We start from the raw sequence: 18,960 nt of genomic DNA, 5'->3' as shown, positions 1-18,960 counted from the left end.
TGGATGCTGTCACTTCTTCCATGACGTCAGGTCATCAAGGGTATAAAACATGCAGCAGACACCATTACATTAGATTTTCTTGCCCCAGATGTGAGGAGCACCCAAAATAGGAAGCAATTACATGGTGTGGAACACCCCCAGTAAAAAGTAAATACCATTGTTATAAGATATGGCCAAAAAAAAAAAGGGGGTAGGTAGAAGGTATAGAGAAGTCAGGGGGCTGGAGGGCAGGTAACCAGGACTGCAACAGTGAATACACTCTAACATCTACATTTATGGTAAGTGTACACAACTGTACTAAGTTCTTCGTGTTTCACTATTGCAGTCATCACACTTGGGTTGATTCCCAAAGCTGGGGAAGGGTGGAAGCAGTCAAGAAGCATTAGGGCTGGCCAGCAGGCCTTATAAGACTGCTGTGGCAAATCCAGCTCTGGATTTAGAAAAGATAGGTAAGTGGTAATGCTTGGTGAAGGTGTGTACATAACTCCAGGTTGCAGCTTCCAGGATGTTCCTAGTAGGGACTCCCCTGAGAAATGCTGTAGAGGTTGAGGCAGCCCTAGTGGAATGAGTTCTGATCCTCTGTGGGGGAGGTTTTCCATGGTGTTTGTAGCAGAAATGGATGCAGTGTGCTATCCATTTAGAAACGGTTTGCTTTGAAATGGCCTTGCCCTCTGCTCCTGTAGCAAAGCTGACTAGCAGCTGGTCAGATTTTCTGAAAGGTTTAGTCCTGTCCAGGTAGAACCTAAGCTGCCTGTGCATGTCCAGGGAGTGCAGGATCCTTTCCCCTTTATTCTGAGGATTAGGGAAAAAGGTTGGCAAATGAATGGATTGGTTTAAAGCCACAATAGATACCACCTTGGGCATAAATGATGGGTTAGTCCTGAGGGAAACCCTGCCCACATGGAAGATAATGAAGGGTTCCACGGCCACAAGGACCTGCAATTGAGACACTCTTCTTGCTGAAGTGATGGCTAGAAGGAAGGCTGTTTTCCAAGAGAGGAATTTTAACTCTGCTGTAGCTGCAGGTTCAAAGGGAGGAAGTGTGAGCTTCTCCAGTACAAAGTTAAGGTCCCAGGCTGGAGTGGGAGCTCTCCTGGGGGGGTCCTACATTTTTGGCTCCTCTCAGGAACTGTTTGACCAGAGGGTGAGAGAAGAGGGGTGGCTCAGTATTGTAATGAGCTGAGATGGCAGAAGCATGAATCTTAACTGAAGAGAAGGACAGACCTTTGTGGAGCAGTTCTGTTAGGTAATTTTGTATTTGAGGTAAGGAGGGCACAGTTGTGTTCATTCCCTGAGAATGGCTCCAAGAACAGTATAATTTCCACTTTTTTGAATAGGATTTCCTAGTACTAGGCCTCCTTGCTTCAAGGATGACATCCAGCACCTGTTTACTGAGGGTTGCTGGTGATGTGTTCAGGGGATGAGCCAGGCCGCTAGGTTCAGAGTTTGCAGCGGAGGATGCAAAATGTGGCCCTCCTGCTGGGACAGCAGGGAAGGGGTCCGAGGCAGGTGCCATGGTGGCACTACTGTCAGACTGCACAAACGTGGGTACCAGTGCTGGCGTGGCCAGTCTGGTGCAATCAGGACTGTCCTTGTCTTGTCCTGTCTGATCTTTAGTAGAACCTTCGAGAGGAGGGGCAGAGGGGGGGGGGGGGAGGCATAGATTGAGAGTTTCTCCCATGTAAAGGATAGGGCATCCACTTTCCATGCTTGGCTGTGGGGAGTTCTGGTGCAATATTTGCTCAACTGATAGCTCTTCGGGGAAGCAAAGAGGTCTACCTCTGGTGCCCCCCCCCCTCACCTGTGGACCAGAAGCTTGAAATATTTGGGTTCCAGTTTCCACTTGTGTGGGTCCATTAGATTTCTGCTTAAGACATCTGCCAGTGAATTTAGTTTGCCTGGCAGGGATTGAACGTGGCAGGTGCACTTTGATTGCTCAAAGCTGTGTTCTACAGAGCCATGGCTAACTTGCAGAGTGGGTAGGAATGGGTTCCCCCCCTGCATGTTTATGTACCACATAACTGTGGTGTTGTCTGTCATTATCAATAGTTGCACTGGAAGAATAAGGTATTTGAAGGCTGTTAGTGCATTCTGTTCAGCTAACATTTCTTTTTGATTGATATGCAGGTGCATTTGTTTTGGGCTCCACTTGCCTTGAATGTATTTTCCTGCCATGTGAGACCCTCATGCATAGTCTGATGCGTCGGTTAGGGTTTGTGCGGCGGGGGGAAGTGAGTGAAAGGGAGTCCCTTGTTGTGGTAGCAGGCCTCTGCCCACCAAAGGAATTCTGTCCTTAGGCAAGGAATGATAGGAATCATTGTTTCCAGGTCCTGAGAATGTTGACACCAGATACTTTTAAAGTACCACTGAAGTTTCCTCATATGCAGACTTGCATATGGAATTAGTAGAATGCAAGAGGCCATGAACCCTAGGGCTTGCAGTATTTTTCTTGCAGATATATGGGTTTGGGTGGCCAGCAGATTGAAGTAGTTTGTCAAATAAATCTGTTTTTCTGGAGTGAGGAATGCCATCTGGGAAGTTGTGTTCAAGTTTGCTCCCAGGAATACAATCTTTTGGCTGGGTAGCAGATGTGACTTCTTTTGGTTGATGGTAAACCCCAGTGAAGTTAGAAGTCTTTTTACAAATGTCAGGTGCTGAATTAGCAATTTCTATCTGCCTGAATTAGGCAATCGTCCAAGTATGGGTAAATTTGAATTTTCTCTTCCTGCAATATGCAATGGCTGGAGCTAGGCATTTTGTGAATACCCTGGGCCCAGTAGATAAGCCAAAGGGAAGTGCAGAGAACTGATAGCGCATACATCCTGCTCTGAAACATAGATATTTCCTGCAACATTCCCTTATGGAGATGTGCAGATAAGTTTCTTTTAAGTCTACGGTGGCTAGCCAGGAGTTCTTGGCTAGCATAGAAAGCAGCTGTTGGAGAGTAAGCATTCTGAATCTTGGAACCACCAGGAAGGTGTTGAGAATAGACAGATCCATGATAGGGTGCCAAGAGTTTTCTTTTCTGGGTATCAGAAACAGTCTGGAATAAAAACCTTGTCCCCTTGGCTCTGCTGGGACAGGTTGAATAGCCTTGATACTGAGAAGAGAAAGTACTTGCTTTTGGGCTTCTGCCCACTGGTTTGGGGGGAGGTCTGGCCATCCGCTTGGGGTTGGCAGTGAGTGGAAGTAGAATGTTTCGTTGGGAAACAATGCTCAAGACTCATCTGTCCTGGGTAATGTACTGCCAGTTTTTTGTGTGCAGGGCTAGTTTTCCTCCAAAGGGTACAAGTACTTGGGCAAGGCTTGGAAGGATGAAGGACAAGTCATTGTGAAGTTTTTCCACAGGATGGTGGCTTACTACTCCCTGTTTTTGAGGTGGGAGCACTCCATTGTTTAGATCTGTGTATACCCTGAGAATGTAGTCTTGGTGGTCTGCTGCCCCTTGGTTTGGACCGAGAAGTTCTGGGAAGGATGGGAAAAGACCAGTTTTTAGAAGGTCAAGGCCTACTGAATCTAGGTGGCTGTACCTGTAAGAAATCTTTGCACAGATTTAGTTTTTTCCTCCATCTTTTTGAGGACGACTTCTGCTTTAGTGCCAAACAGATGTTCATGGTTTAATGAAGCATCTAGTAATTTTGCTTTGACATGGTCTGGCAAGATTTGTTCCTTAAGCCAAGCATGCCTTCTAAGAACAGACCCAGTGACAGCAGCCCTACAAGATGCTTCTAAGGCATCAAAACAACATCGCAAAGTGTTTTCCAACTTGGTTAGCAGAATGCATGAACTCTGTGCAAAACAAAGATTTACAAATCAGGAATCAACATCACTTTCTATTTAATTTGTTCTATGATATGTTGCTGACACTTTAACATGTGAAACTGGCAATTTAAAGCCCTGATGGCAAGAGTAGCAGAGGTATAGACCTTCTTACCCCATCTGTCTAAAGCCCTAGAATCCCTGTCCGAAGGGGTAGGGTTTTTGGCTGTAGTAGCCTCAATGCCTTTAGGTCCCTGGGAAATGGTCTCTGGATCCGCAGTAGGATTCTTAAATAGGAATTTGTGAGAGTCAGCTACTCTAATACCTGTCAGGTTTCCAGGGAGCTGGTGGCGAAATATCAGGTATAAGACTGGATTCCATGAAGACATCATCTACAATTTCCAGAACAGAAGGGACAGCTAGAGGCATGTGCTGAGGCAAGTTTAAAAATTCCGAGTCTCTTTTTCGACTGTGGACAGTCCTGGCACTCCCAGTGGAAATGCTCTCAGAGTATGCAGGGTTTCACCGAAAGAAAAATCCTCTGGTGGGGAAGCAGAGGGAATGGAATCCTCTGCAACAGAATCCTCATGGATAGATAAAGGTACGTCCTGGTAATCAGAAGGATTAGAGTCATCAGACTAGTGATCTGAAGAATCAGAAGGAAAATCAGTTCTTGGTCTTTTGGAGGGGGAAGGCTGGCTTCCCCTAATTAAAGTAATAAGGTCTTCAGCCATTCTAAGCATTTGTTTCTGTGGCATGGGGCCTGAGAATGCGCTTTGGTCGTCTGTTTCCTAGGTGTAATGTGTGTAATTTAGCTTCAAAAATAGCCTGACGATGAATAGTTTGGGCATTGAACAGGGCACAAGACAGACAGCGAGGAAAGCACAGTTGTGTACACTTACCATAAATGTAGATGTTAGAGTGTATTCACTGTTGCAGTCCTAACAAATGGGTTATCTGGCTCCTGGTAGCCCTCAGTCGGCCAAAATACCAAAGGTAAGTAAAAATGATGTCGGTTGCAAAGGACGTCAGGGTGTCAGATACAAAAGGAGGCAACCAACATCACTTCCTCAGTCTTTCTTGCCATAACGGTCAGGAGCCCCCAGAAAATAAGGCTTAAACCAAAAACCAATTTGACAAATAACAAATTAAGCCTGCACCTCAGTAAAAGAAGCTAGGAGAGGACCACAAAAAGGGGGAAAGAGGGAGGGAAACCAGGACTGCAACAGTGAATTCACTCGAACATCTACATTTATGGTAAGTGTACACAACTGTACTATGTTCATTGTGTTTCACTGTTGCAGTCCTAACAAATGGGTTGATTACCAAAGCCCAGAAAAAAAGGGGGGAGGAACCAACAGCATCAAGGATTGGAGATCATGCCCTGCAACACCGCAGTGGCAAACCCTGCCCTGGCTCTGGAAAACAGAGGCAAATTATAATGCTTTGTGAAAGTGTGAACAGAAGACCATGTGGCAGCTTCCAAAATGTCTTTAGAAGGGACACCCCCTAGAAAGGGTGCAGAAGTGGAAGCCGCTCTAGTAGTGGGTCCTAACCCCTTGAGGCGGAGCTTTGCCATGAAAGGTATAACAAAAGGTAATGCAATGTGCAATCCATTTAGAAATGGTTTGTTTAGAAATAGCCTTGCCCTGGGCTCCAGGGGCAAAACTGACCAATAACTGTGCTGATTTCCGAAGGTCTTTAGTCCTGTCCAGGTAAAACCTGAGCTGTCTGTGCACATCAAGAGAATGTAGAATCCTTTCACCTCTATTGTGAGGATTAGGAAAGTGTATGGACTGAGTAAGAGTCAGGCTGGAAACCACCTTAGGCATAAAGGTGGGATTAGTCCTCAGAGAGACTATCTGCATGGAAAATCAGAAAAGGCTCCACGGCCATCAAAGCTTGCAGCTCTGAAACCCTCCTTGCTGAAGTTATAGCCAAGAGGAAGGTGGTCTTCCAAGAGAGAAACTTTAAATCTGTAGAGGCAGCTGGCTCAAAAGGAACAACAGTGAGTTTCTCCAGAACACAATTAAGATCCCAAGCTGGAGTAGGTGCTCATCTTGGAGGTTTTAAATTGCAAGCACCTCTAAGAAACATTTTCATCAGGGGATGAGAGAAAATGGGCTGTTCAAGAGAACAATGAGCAGAGATGGCTGAAGCATGGATCTTGATAGAGGAAAAATAAAGACCACCCTGAAGCAAATCAGCCAGGTATTCCAGGATCAGAGGAAGGGTAGGCTGAGAAGCAGACTCCCCTTTAGACTGCATCCATTGAGAGAACCGTTCCCATTTGCCAGCAGAGGATTTCCCAGTGCTAGGCCTCCTGGCCTCCAACAGCACGTCAACCACCTGTTGGGAAAGGGAGGAAGAAAGGGAAAGAGTCATACAATGAGCCATGCTGCCAAATGGAGAGACTGAAGATGAGGATGTAGAAAGTTTCCCCTTTCCTGAACCAAAAGTTCTGGCTTCAGAGGAAGATGCCAAGAAGGAAGATGGGAGAGACTGCGAAGCAGCGGATACCAATGCTGTCTGGGCCAGTTTGTAGCTATGAGAACAGTCCTTGGATGTTCGTCCCTGATCTTCACTAATACTCTGGGAAGAAGAGGAAGAGGAGGGAAGGCATACACTGATAGCAACGTCCAAGGGAAGGACAGAGCATCCACTTTCCAGGCTCTGCTGTGCTGCTGTCTGGCGCAAAAGAGAGGAAGCAGATGGATGCCTGGGGAGGAGAAAAGATCCACCTGAGGAGTGCCCCAACGTTAAATGATGCTGTAAAAGACTGCTCTGTTCAGCTGCTACTCGTGAGGATTCGGGGTTTGCCTGCTCAACTGTTCTGCCAAAACATTGAGCCTTCCTGGAAGAAACTGAGGTAGTAGATCTGCAGGTCCAGGGATGCTGCCATGGACCAAAGATTCATGCTTTGCCTGTAGAGGGGGTAAGAGTGAGTCCCTCCCTGCTTGTTGATGTACCACATGACCATGGTGTTGTCTTGTCCTAACAAGCAGGGTCCCTGGAGAAAGAAGCTGCTTGAAAGCAAGTAAGGCCTGCTGAACTGCAATCAACTCTCTTAGATTTATGTGCTAGTGGATTCTGCCGGGCGTTCCAATGTCCCTGTATGCATCTGCCATCCAGGTTTCTTCCCAGGCGTAGTCCAATGCGTCTGCAGTCAGAACTTGAGTGGTAAGAAGTGTCTGAAAAGGCATGCCTTTGTTTTGTAAATAGGCTGTCGCCCACCATAGAAACTTTGCCCGCAGAGATGGAAGCAGAGGAATCATCATATCCAGGTCCTCTGTGTTGACACCAAATGTTCTTGAGGTACCACTGCAATTTCCTCTTATGCAGTCTTGCATACGGAATCATAAGAATACAAGATGCCATGAATCCCAGAGCTTTCAGGTATTTCCTTGCAGGGAGCTGGGACAGGCTTGCCAAGTCCTTGAAGTAAACTGAGAGAGTTGTCTGCTTCTCCTGGTTGAGATGCATCAACTGGGCGGCAGCGTTCAGACTCGCTCCCAGGATTGTTATCTCCTTGGATGGTACCATTTTCGATTTTTCCACAGTAAGAGTGTAACCCAGGGAAGAGAGAAGAGTCTTTACGAATTCCAGATCCTTTAATAGCTGTTCCAGAGAACTTGCTTGAATGAAACTGTCACCCAAGCATGGTAAATCTGAATTTTCTTCTGTCTGCAAAAAGCAATGACTGGGGCCAGGCACTTTGTGAAGACTCTGGGAGCAGTAGATAAGCCAAAGGGCAGCGAAGAAAATTGGTAATGTTGCTCGCCCATTCTGAAACGAAGGTACTGCCTGCAACTTTCCCAGATAGGAATGCGCAGATAAGCCTCTGAGATCCAAGGTAACCAGCCAGGAATCCTTTTCTAGCAGTGGTAGCAACTGATGCAGAGTGAGCATTTTGAATTTTGGAATTACTAGAAAAGAGTTCAGAATGGAAAGATCCAGGATAGGATGCCAGGTGCCTTCTTTTTTTGGAGCCAGGGAAAAGCCTGGAATAAACCCCCTGGCCTACCTGCTGAGCAGGAACTGAGTCTATTGCTCCCAGTTGAGACGGTGACAAAATTTGTTTTTCTACTTCTGCCCTTTGGTTTGGAGGAACGTCTGGGAATCCTTTGGGAGCTGGAAAGGTGCGGAAAGAAAACTTGTGCCCTAGGGACACTGTTCTGAGCACCCATTTGTCGTCTGTGATAGAGGCTCAGACATCTGCAAAAAGGGTCAACCTTCCCCCTAAAGGACTCTCCCGGCAAGCAAAAACAGGCAGAAGTAGTAGAATGTCATTGAAAGTGTTTTGATTGAGATGCAGGCTTGGAGCTTTCCCCCTTTAGAAGTGGAAGCCTGCCAACGCCTAGACCTTTGAGGGATAGCCCCCTGCCCCTAGAAGATTTGTAACCTCTAGTTCTGGAATGGTTCTGTCTGCTGGTATCAGGAAAGGTCCAACTCTTGGAAGGGTAATTCCTGCTAAAGCGAGGGGGTTGAACTTGTAGAAAATCCTTAACAGTTTGCATGGGTTGTCCTTATCCTCCATCTTCTTTAGTATCTCCTCTGCTTTGCTGCCAAAAAGACTGTCTTTATGCAAGTGGCAATCTGCCAGCAGGATTACCCAAATGTAATGACTGCAACAGTGAAACACGAAGAACATCCACAATGCAAAGAATGCTTATTGACCAGACTGGTGGAATTCAGTAAATCCTGCATGTCTTTACTCTCTGCCAAAAGAGGTACACTTGCTATCCTTGACTTAATAGCCTCCAAGGTGTGCTGCTGGTACTTCAGCATATGAAATAGACAATTGGTAGCCCTAATAGCTAGGGTGGCAGAGGTATAAGCCTTCTTGACCCACCTATCTAGGTTCCTAGACTCCCTGTCAGAGGGAACAGGATTCCTGGTAACAGTAGCCTTAACTCCTTTAGGGCCCTGAGAAATAACCTTGGAGGTTGGCGTAACGGTTAAGGTGCTTACCTTAGAAACACAAGGTGCAGGGTTTGAGTGTCACATGGGGTAATTGGCTAGGATTAAAATGGCCCCAGAGGACAGTTAGCCTAGTACTAATCTATGAAATGATCCGCCAACAGATTCCTGAAAAGAAACAGATGAGAATCAGGGACTCTGTAGTACCAGTCAGGTTTCCTGGGAATAACAGGAACTGAATTTGGATACCAGGAATTTTCCAGAAAAAACATCAACAACTTCCAGCACAGGGGGGAACAGCAAGGAGGCACAGAGATCACACCTGGGAACGTCGTGGTCAAAGCCTAAACAAATAATGCAATAGGAATGAAAATCTCTATGGGGAATCTGCTTTCCACAGGTATGGCAATTATTAACTTTTTCTGACATTCGTTAAGGCAAGAAAAGAGGATCCCCAACAGGGTACTTAGCTGTAGTGGACTTCAACTCTTGTAGTCGGAAACCAACAAAGGTAAACTGCCGACTGGCACTTGTGCATTTACCGTGGCAAGGAAGACTGAGGAAGTGACGCTGGCTGCCTCCTTTTGTATCGGACGCCCCGACATCCTTTACAACCAACGGCAATCGATGTAATTTTTACTTACCTTTGGTATTCTGGTTGACTGAGGGCTACCAGGAGCTGGATAACCCATTTGTTAGGACTGCAACATTGAAACACGATGAACATCGCCGTGGTCTGGGCCTAAACAGGTGATGCAGTAAGAATGAAAATCTCTGAGGTATTTGCTTTCTACAGGCAAGACAATTACTAATTTTTTCTGACATCAGTTAGAGCAAGAAAAAGGAATCCCCAACGAGGTACTTTTTAGAAGACTTCAGGTCTGAAACTCAAAAAACGGAAATTTCAGGAGGTGGCTGACTGGCACTTGTGAACTGCTTCTGCATCGGGCTCTGCTTTGCAAGAAAAACTGATGTAATGGTGTCGGCTGCATGTTTTATACCCCTGATGACCTGACGTCATGAAAGAAGTGACAGCATCTGACGCAGAAATCCCAAGACTCTGGTATTCGGGCCGACTAAGGGCTACCACTGCAGGCAGATAACCCAAGTGTGATGACTGCAACAGTGAAACACAAAGATCATCAAGGAGATTTAGGGCTACCTGATTTTTTGAAGAGATATTTTAGAGCTACACAGTTACAGCACTTATACATAACACAAGCAAAAAGCTACAATTCAAAACAGAAAGGGATGATGAAGCAGGAGGTTAATTTAAGAAATAAGGAAAGAGTGGGACTTTAGGCAAATCTTTGAGATTAACAATTATACAGAATATTATTTTATAAAGAAATTATATTAAGTACAGTTGTGTACACTTACCATAAATGTAGATGTTCGAGTGTTCACTGTTGCAGTCATAACATTTGGGGAATCTGCTTGCAGTAGCCCTCAGTCAGCATGATTACCAAAGTCTTGGGTCCTGCGTCAGTTGCTGTCTCATTTTCCATGACGCCAGGTAGTCCAGGGGTATAAAGCATGCAGCCGATGCCATTATATCAGTTTCTCTTGCCCCAGATGTCAGGTGCCCCCCTAATGGGAAGCAATTAAATATAAATATGCAAGGTTATACCTCCAACAAAAAAAAAGCAAATACACCAAAAAGCTTTTCAGCACAGTAAAAGAGAATGGAGGTATAGCCAAAAGAAGTCAGGAGGCTGGAGGGAGGGTAACCAGGACTGCAACAGTGAATACACTTGAACACCTACATTTATGGTAAGTGTACATAACTGTACTATGTTCTTCGCGTTTTACTGTTGCAGTCATCATATTTGGGTAGATTCCCAAAGCTAAGGATGGAAGGAGGAATTTAGATAGCATTAGGACCAGCTATAAGGCTCTGCAAGACTGCAGTGGCAAAACCAGCTCTGGATTTAGAGAAAATAGGCAAATGGCAATGTTTGGTGAAAGCATGTACAGAACTCCAGGTAGCAGCTTGTAAGATGTCCCTGGTAGGGACACCTCTGAGAAAGGCTGTAGAGGTAGATGCAGCCCTGGTTGAGTGCGGTCTTATCACCTGTGGAATAGGTTTTCCATGGTGCTTATAGCAGAAAATGAATGCAATGGCCTATCCATTTAGAAATGGTTTGCTTTAAAATGGCCTTCCCCTCTGCCCCTACAGCAAATGCCACCAGCAATTGTTCAGATTTCCTTTGAAGTTTAGTCCTGTCCAAGTAAAATCTAAGTTATCTGTGCACCTCTAAGGAGTGCAGTATCCATTCCCCTTTGTTCTGTGGATTAGGAAAGAAGATTGGCAAATGAATGGACTGATTAAGAGCCACACTGGATACCACCTTGGGCATGAAGGAGGGGTTGGTCCTGAGGGACACCCTGTCCCGCATGAAAGATGATGAAAGGCTCCACTGCCATAAGGGCCTGTAATTCGGATACCCTTCTAGCTGAAGTGGATTGCTAAAAGGAAGGCTGTTTTCCAAGAAAGGAATTTTAACTCTGCACTTGCGGCTGGCTCAAAAGGAGGTACAGTGAGTTTTTCCAACACAAAATTAAAGTCCCAGGCTGGAGTTGGGGCTCTCCTAAGTGGTCTTAAGTTTTTGCCCCACTGAGAACTGCTTGAGCAGTGGATGAGAGAAAAGGGGTGGTTCTGTGTTGTAATGAGCTGAAGTGGCTAAAGCATGAATTTTGATGGAGGAAAAAGAAAGGCCCTTGTGAAGCATCCCAGTTAAGTATTGAAGAATCCGAGGTAAATTGGGCACTGCTGTGCCCCATCCCTTAAGTTTGGTTCCAGGAACAGAATCTTTTCCATTTTTCAGCATAAGATTTTCTAGTACTAGGCCTCCTTGCCTCCAAAATGACATCCAACACTTGTTTACTGAGGGATGGCAACAGAGAGGTCAAGCAATTAGCCAGGCTGCGAGGTTCAGGGTTTGAAGTTGAGGATGCAGAATCCTCCTGCTGGGAGAGCAGGGTAGGGGGGGTCTGAGGCAGCTGCCATGGTGCCAGCAGTGACACTGCGCAAGAGGGGGTATAGTGTTGGCGTGGCCAGTCTAGTGCAATCAGTATCATCCTTGGTTTGTCCTATTTGATCTTTAGTAGTACTTTGGAGAGGAGAGGCAGAGGAGGAAAGGCATAAACCGATAGATTTTTCCAGTTGAAGGACAGGGCATCCACTTTCCAAGCTTGTTTGTGGGGAGTCCTTGTGCAGAATTTATTCAATTGATAGTTCTGGGGTGAGGCAAACAGGTCTATATCTGGGCTCCCCTATTTGTTTATCAACATGCTGAAAGTCTTTGGTTCCAGTTTCCACTCATGTGGGTCCATGAGATTTCTGCTTAGTTTGTCTGCCAGTGTATTAGTGTTCCTGACAGGAATTGAGCCTGTAGGTGCACTTGGTAGCTCAAGGCTGTGTTCCACAGAGCCATGGCTAGTCTGCAGAGAGGGTATGAGTGGGTTCCCCCCTGCTTGTTTATGTACCAAACAACAGTGTTGTCCATCTTTACCATTAATTGTCCTGAAAGAATGTGGTCCTTGAAGGCTGTTTTTTGATTGATTTGCAGGTGCATTTGACTTTGGTTCCATTTGCCCTGAATGCACTTCCCTGCCAAGTGAGCGCCCCATGCATAGAATGATGCATCTGTTGTTAGGGTTTGGGCGGCAGGGGGTAGAGTGAATGGCAGTTCCTTGTTTTGGTGGCAGGCCTCTGCCCACCAAAGGAACTCTAACTGTAGGCAAGGTATGATGGGAATTCATTGCTTCTAGATCCTGAGAATGTTGATACCAAAGGCTTTTTAGATACCACTGCCGTTTCCTTATATGCAGTCTTGCATATGGAATTAGGAGAATGCAGGAGGCCATGAACCCCAAGGCATGCAGTATTTATCTTGCAGATAGCAGGGTCTTTGTGGCCATTAGTTTGAAGTAAGCTGTCAAATGAACTTGTTTCTCTGGCGTGACGAAAGCCATCTGGGAAGCTGTGTTCAAGCTTGCTCCCAGGAATACAATTTGTTGGCAGGGTACAAGATGCGATTTATTTTCGTTTATGGTGTACCCCAGAGAAATTAGCAACTTTTGTATAAACGCCAGACGATTCAAAAGTATGCCCTGGCTTTTTGCCTGAATTAGACAATCGTCCAGGTAAGGGTATATTTGAATATTTCTTTGCCTGCAAAATGCAATAACTGGAGCTAGGCACTTTGTGAATACCCTGGGCGCAGTAGATAAGCCAAAGGGCAGTGCAGAGAACTGATAGCGCATGTAGCCTGCTTTGAAGCATAGGTATCTTCTGCAAGATTCCCTGATTGGGATGTGCAGGTAGGCTTCCTTTAAATCCAGTGTTGCCAACCAGGCATCCTTGCCTAGCATAGGAAGCAACTGGTGAAGCGTTGGCATCTTGAATTTTGGGATCACCAAAAAGGTGTTTAGGATAGAGAGATCCAGGATAGGATGCCAGCTGTCGTCTTTTCTAGGCACCAGGAAAATTCTTGAGTAGAAACCTTGGCCCCTTTCCTCTTCTGGGACAGTGTGAATAGCCCTTATATTTAAGAGAGCGAGAACTTGCTTTTGAGTCTCTGCCCTCTGATTTGGGGGTAGATCTGGCCAACCGTTTGGGGTTGGTAAAGTGTGGAAGTGGAATCAGTATCCTTGGGAAACTATATTTAAAACCCATTTGTCCTGGGTAATGAGTTCCCAGTTTTTTGCCTGCAAAGCAATCTTTCCCCCTAAAGGAGCAGTCAGTTGAGAAGAGCTTGGAAGTTTTAAATTGAAGTCATTGAGATAGTTTACCATAGGGGGAGTCTTACTACTCCCTGCTTTGGAAGTGGGAGCCCCCCCACTGCTTAGTCCTGTGCATACCTTGGGACTGAAGCCTGGGTGTTCTGCTGGTTCTGGATTTGGACTGGATTTGGACTGAAGGCCTGTAAGAGGCAGGAAAGAACCAATTCTCAGAGGGCCAATACCTACTAAATCTTGGAGGGTGTACTTCAGTTTGCATAGATTTAGCTTTTTCCTCCATCTTTTTGAGTACTACTTCTGCTTTGTTGCCAAACAGGCAGTCTTGGTGTAAGGGAGCATCCAGCAATTTAGCTTTGACATGATCTGGCAAAGATTGCTCCTTAAGCCAAACATGCCTTTTAAGTACAGACCAAGTGACAGCAGCCCTGCAAGATGCCTCTAGTGAATCAAAACCACATTGCAAAGTATGCTTTCCAACTTGTTCAGCAGAATGCATTAAATCATGGAAATCCTTATTTTCAGCGAGTCAGGAATCAACATCATTTTCTGTTTAAGCAATCCAATAATATGCTGCTGACATATGAATCTGGCAGTTTAAGGCCCTAAAGGCCAAGGTTGCAGAAGTGTATACCTTCTTACCCAAATCTATCCAGCGCCCTGGAATCTCTATCAGAGGGGGTAGGATATTTGGCAGTAGTAGCCTCAATGCCCTTGGGTCCCTGTGAAATGGTCTCAGGATCCACAGTAGGATTTTTAAAAAGGAACTTGTGAGAGTCAGGAACCCTGTAATGTCTATCTGGTTTTCTGGGAGCAGGAGGTAAGAAGTCTGGGGCCAAGCAAGATTCCAAAAAGGCATCATCAACAATGTCCAGTACAGGGGGGATAGCTAAAGGCCTGTGTTGAGGCAGGAGTAAGAAATCCCTAAGCCTCTTTTTAGAATCAGAGTAATCCTGGCTTTCCCAGCGAAAATACTCCCTAAGAGTATGCAAGGTTTCACCAAAAGAGAAATCCTCCGGGGGTGGGGGGGTGGAAGCAGAAGGAATACAGTCCTCTGCATCAGAATCCTCATAGGTAGATAACGGTAAATCCTGGTCATCAGAAGAAACAGAAATTTCCGAATCCTGATCAGAAGAATCATAAGCAAATTCAGTCATAGGTCTCTTAGTGGGGGGAAGGTTGGCTTCCCCTGATTAAAGTAATAAGGTCTTCAGCCATACTTATTTGTTATTTAGGCATAGAGGCCTGGGCGTCCATTTTCTAGGCATTGATCGAGTTTTAGGCCTTGAAGAAGATGGCATCTGTTTAATATGCAAGTCATTTTGCCTGAATACACCCTCAGAAGCTGGTGCCTGCACAGCGGCTCCGGACCCATACAAGGTAGAGGCATCCACAGGTTCCATAGTTGAAGCATCTCGCGGCATACCAGATTCTGAATGGGTCTCAGTAGAGGCCTGCGAATCTGAAGTAGCAGGTATCAGGGGTTGCAAAAGCACCTCACTGAGTACCAGCTAACTGGTGACTAGCTTAGGAGAAGCGTCGTCAGCAGCTTTGGACCTACGCGGCCTGTCTCTGTCTTTATCTTTGCGTTTTTTTGGAATGTTGGTAGTCGGGTGGCTTACCAAAGCCATATCTGGGTAATTGAACAGAGTACCAAAATATTTAGAACCGTAAATATACAGATGACAAATAGTTTGTTGTTTAAATAAGGCACAAAACTGACAGCGAAATACATCGTGGTCGGGGCCTAGGCAAGGAATTCAGTACAAATGAAAATCTGAGGTATTTACTTTCCACAAGAAATACAATTATTGACTTTTACTGACATCGGTTTAGAGCAAGAAAAAGTTTCCCCAACGGGGTACTTGGCTTTAGTTGAATACTTCAGTTCTGAAACTAGAAAACGAAAATTTCAGGAGTCGGCCGACCGGCACTTGCAAACTGCTTTTGCTTCGGGCACCACACGGCAAGAAAGACGGATGTAATGGCATTGGCTGCATGCTTTATACTCCCTGACGTCATGGAAGAGGAGACCGCAACCGACGCAGGACCCAAGACTGATAATCAGGCGGACTGAGGGCTACTGCAAGCAGATAACCCAAATGTGATGACTACAACATTGAAACACGAAGAACATCTGCTTTGTCAAAAGTTTCATATTTTTCTAAATATCAACAACCTTCATATATGCAGAAAACTGTAAAGAAATTCATACCGGATCGGTCGAGGCCCGGGTTAACAACGACCACCACCAGTACTGTTGGCCAAAAGGGTGCTGGCGGAAATTGGGCTACTGTTGGCTGAAGGAGGAGAAGAGGCAGAAGGCATGCCCAAAGGCAGGTAAAGGCTAGGACTGTGATAGTGAGGGTCGGAACGTTGAATGTTGGCAGTATGACTGGTATAGGGAGGGAGCTAGCTGATATGATGAACCGAAGGACGGTTGGTATACTGTGTGTGCAAGAGACCAGATGGAAGGGGAGCAAGGCTAGGTTTATCGGAGGCAGTTTCAAATTGTTTTATCATGGTGTGGATGGGAGGAGAAATGGCGTAAGCATTATCCTGAAGGAACAGTATGCTAAGAGTGTTTTGGAGGTGAAAAGAGTGTCGGATAGAGTGATGTTTATGAAGCTGGAAATTGATGGTGTAATGATGAATGTTGTTAGTGAATATGCTCCACAAGTTGGGTGTGCGATGGATGAGAAAGAAAAATTTTGGAGTGAGTTGGATGAAGTGGTGATGACTGTACCCAAGGGTGAGAGACTGGTGATTGGAGCAGATTTCAATGGGCATGTTGGTGAAGGGAACAGAGGGGATGAGGAAGTGATGGGTAGGTATGGTGTTAAGCAAAGGAATGCAGAAGGTCAGACGGTAGTGGATTTTGCGAAAAGGATGGACATGGCTGTGATGAATATGTATTTTAACAAGAGGGAGGAGCATAGGATGACATACAAGAGTGGAGGAAGATGCACACAGGTGGATTATATCTTATGTAGAAGGGCCAGTCTGAAGGAGATTGGAGACTGTAAAGTGGTGGCAGGGGAAAGTGTAGTTAGGCAGCATAGGATGGTGGTTTGTAGGATGACATTGGTGATCAAGAAGAGGAGGATGAGTGTGAGGGCAGCACCAAGGATCAAATGATGGAAATTGAAAAAGGGTAATTGTGAGGTGATGTTCAGGGAAGAGTTAAGACAGGCACTGGGTGGCAGTGAAGAGTTACAGAATAGCTGGGTAACTACAGCAGAGCTAGTAAGAGAGATGGCTAGAAGGGTGCTTGGTGTGACATCTGGAAAGAGGAAGGAGGACAAGGAGACCTGGTGGTGGAATGAGGAAGTACAGGAGAGTATACAGAGGAAGAGGCTGGCGAAGAATAAGTGGGCTTGTCAAAGAGATGAAGAAAGTAGACATGAGTATAAGGAGATGTGGCACATGGCAAAGAGAGAGGTAGAAAAGGCTAAGGATAAGGCATACAACGAGTTGTATAAAAGGTTGGACACTAAGGAGGGAGAAAAGGACCTGTACCGATTGGCTAGACAGAGGGACAGAGCTAGTAAAGATGTGCAGCAGGTACGGGTGATAAAGGATAATGAGGGAAACGTACTCGTAAAGCGAGGACAGTGTGTTGAGCAGATGGAAAGAGTACTTTGAGGGGTTGATGAATGAAGAGAATGAGAGGGAGAGAAGGTTGGATGATGTGCGGATAGTGAATCATGAAGTGCAGTGGATTAGCAAGGAGGAAGTAAGGATAGCTATGAAGAGGAAGAACGGAAAGGCTGTTGGTCCAGATGACATACCTGTGGAAGCATGGAGGTGTTTAGGTGAAATGGCAGTGGAGTTTTTAACTAGATTGTTTAATGAAATCTTGGAAAGTGAGAGGATGCCTGAGGAATGCAGAAAAAGTGTTTTGGTACCGATTTTTAATAAGGGCGATGTGCAGAGCTGTAGTAACTACAGAGGGATTAAACTGATCAGTCACAGCATGAAGTTATGGGAAAGAGTAGTGGAAGCTAGGTTAAGAAGGGAGATGATGATTAGTGATCAGCAGTATGGTTTCATGCCAGGAAAGAGCACTACAGATGCGATGTTTGCTCTGAGAGCGTTGATGGAGAAGTACAGAGAAGGTCAGAAGGAGTTGCATTGTGTCTTTGTGGATTTAGAGAAAGCATATGACAGGGTGCCTAGAGAGGAGTTGTGGTATTGTATGAGGAAGTCGGGAGTGTCAGAGAAGTATGTAAGAGTGGTACAGGATATGTACGAGGGTAGTGTGACAGCGGTGAGGTCTGCGGTGGGAGTGACGGATGCATTTAAGGTGGAGGTGGGATTACATCAAGGATCAGCTGTGAGCCCTTTCTTATTTGCAATGGTGATGGACAGGTTGACAGACGAGATCAGACAGGAGTCCCCGTGGACTATGATGTTTGCAAATGACATTGTGATCTGTAGTGAGAATAGGGAATGGGTGGAGGAGACCCTGGAGAGGTGGAGATATGCTCTAGAGATAAGAGGAATGAAGGTCAGCAGGACTAAGACATGTGTGTGTGTGAATGAGAGGGAGGATAGAGGAATGGTGAGGATGCAGGGAGTAGAGGTGGCGAAGGTGAATGAGTTTAAGTACTTGGGATCAACAGTTCACAGTAATGGTGAGTGTGGAAGAGAGGTGAAGAAGAGAGTACAGGCAGGATGGAGTGGGTGGAGAAAAGTTTGAGGAGTGATTTGTGACAGACGAGTACCAGTAAGAGTGAAAGGGAAGGTCTACAAGAGGGTAGTGAGACAAGCTATGTGATACGGGTTGGAGACAGTGGCATTGACAAAAAGGCAGAAGTCAGAGCTTGACGTGGCAGAGTTGAAGATGTTAAGATTTGCACTAGGTGTGACGAGGATGGACAGGATTAGGAATAAATATACTAGAGGGTCAGCCCAGGTTGTAAGGTTTGGAGACAAAGCCAGAGAGGCAAGATTACGCTGGTTTGGACATGTGCTGAGGAGGGATGCAGAGTATGTTGGGAAAAGATGCTAAGGATGAAGCTGCCAGGTAACAGGAAAAGAGGAAGGCCTAAGATAAGGTTTATGGATGTGGTGAGAGAGGACATACAGGCGGTTGGTGTGACAGAGCAAGATGCAGAGGACAGGAAGAAATGGAAACAGTTGATCTGCTGTGACGACTCCTAACGGGAGCAGCCGAAAGAAGAAGATGATCAACAACCATGTAACAGACAGAACTGCATAGCCTCAAATCAAAGCTCACAGATGGGCAAACAAAATGCTGCTGACAGTGTATGACATGAGTGATTACCGAGATATTGTAGGTTTTATAATGCATTACAAAATTCATAGTTCCCATATCTATTGAGACTTAAAATTCCATTTAAGAACTAGAATCTAAAGAACACGGTCACTGCAAAGATTTTTTTGTGCTAAACAGTTTGACATTTACATTTCTACAGTAACTCTTATGGCTCTAGAGATACAAATATTGGTTTGAAATGTGTGGGCATAACTTCCAATGACTGTATCCTGACCTTTTTTGACAAAATTAAGAAT

At 45.5% G+C, this 18,960-nt stretch overlaps 1 protein-coding gene across 1 annotated transcript in view; it reads right to left on the bottom strand.

The window, feature by feature from the left end:
• Positions 1 to 18,960, bottom strand: part of RIF1 (replication timing regulatory factor 1) — a gene marked incomplete in the record, with an annotated part of 1,305,990 nt that overhangs the window by 122,915 nt on the left and 1,164,115 nt on the right.

Source organism: Protopterus annectens, chromosome 6.part0 (genome assembly GCF_019279795.1).
Source record: "Protopterus annectens isolate FY-2018-M chromosome 6.part0, PAN1.0, whole genome shotgun sequence".
In the NCBI taxonomy this organism is placed as follows: Eukaryota; Metazoa; Chordata; order Ceratodontiformes; family Protopteridae; genus Protopterus; species Protopterus annectens.
Note: the sequence above shows the minus strand (reverse complement) of the source record. Positions and strands in the feature narration are given on the sequence as shown.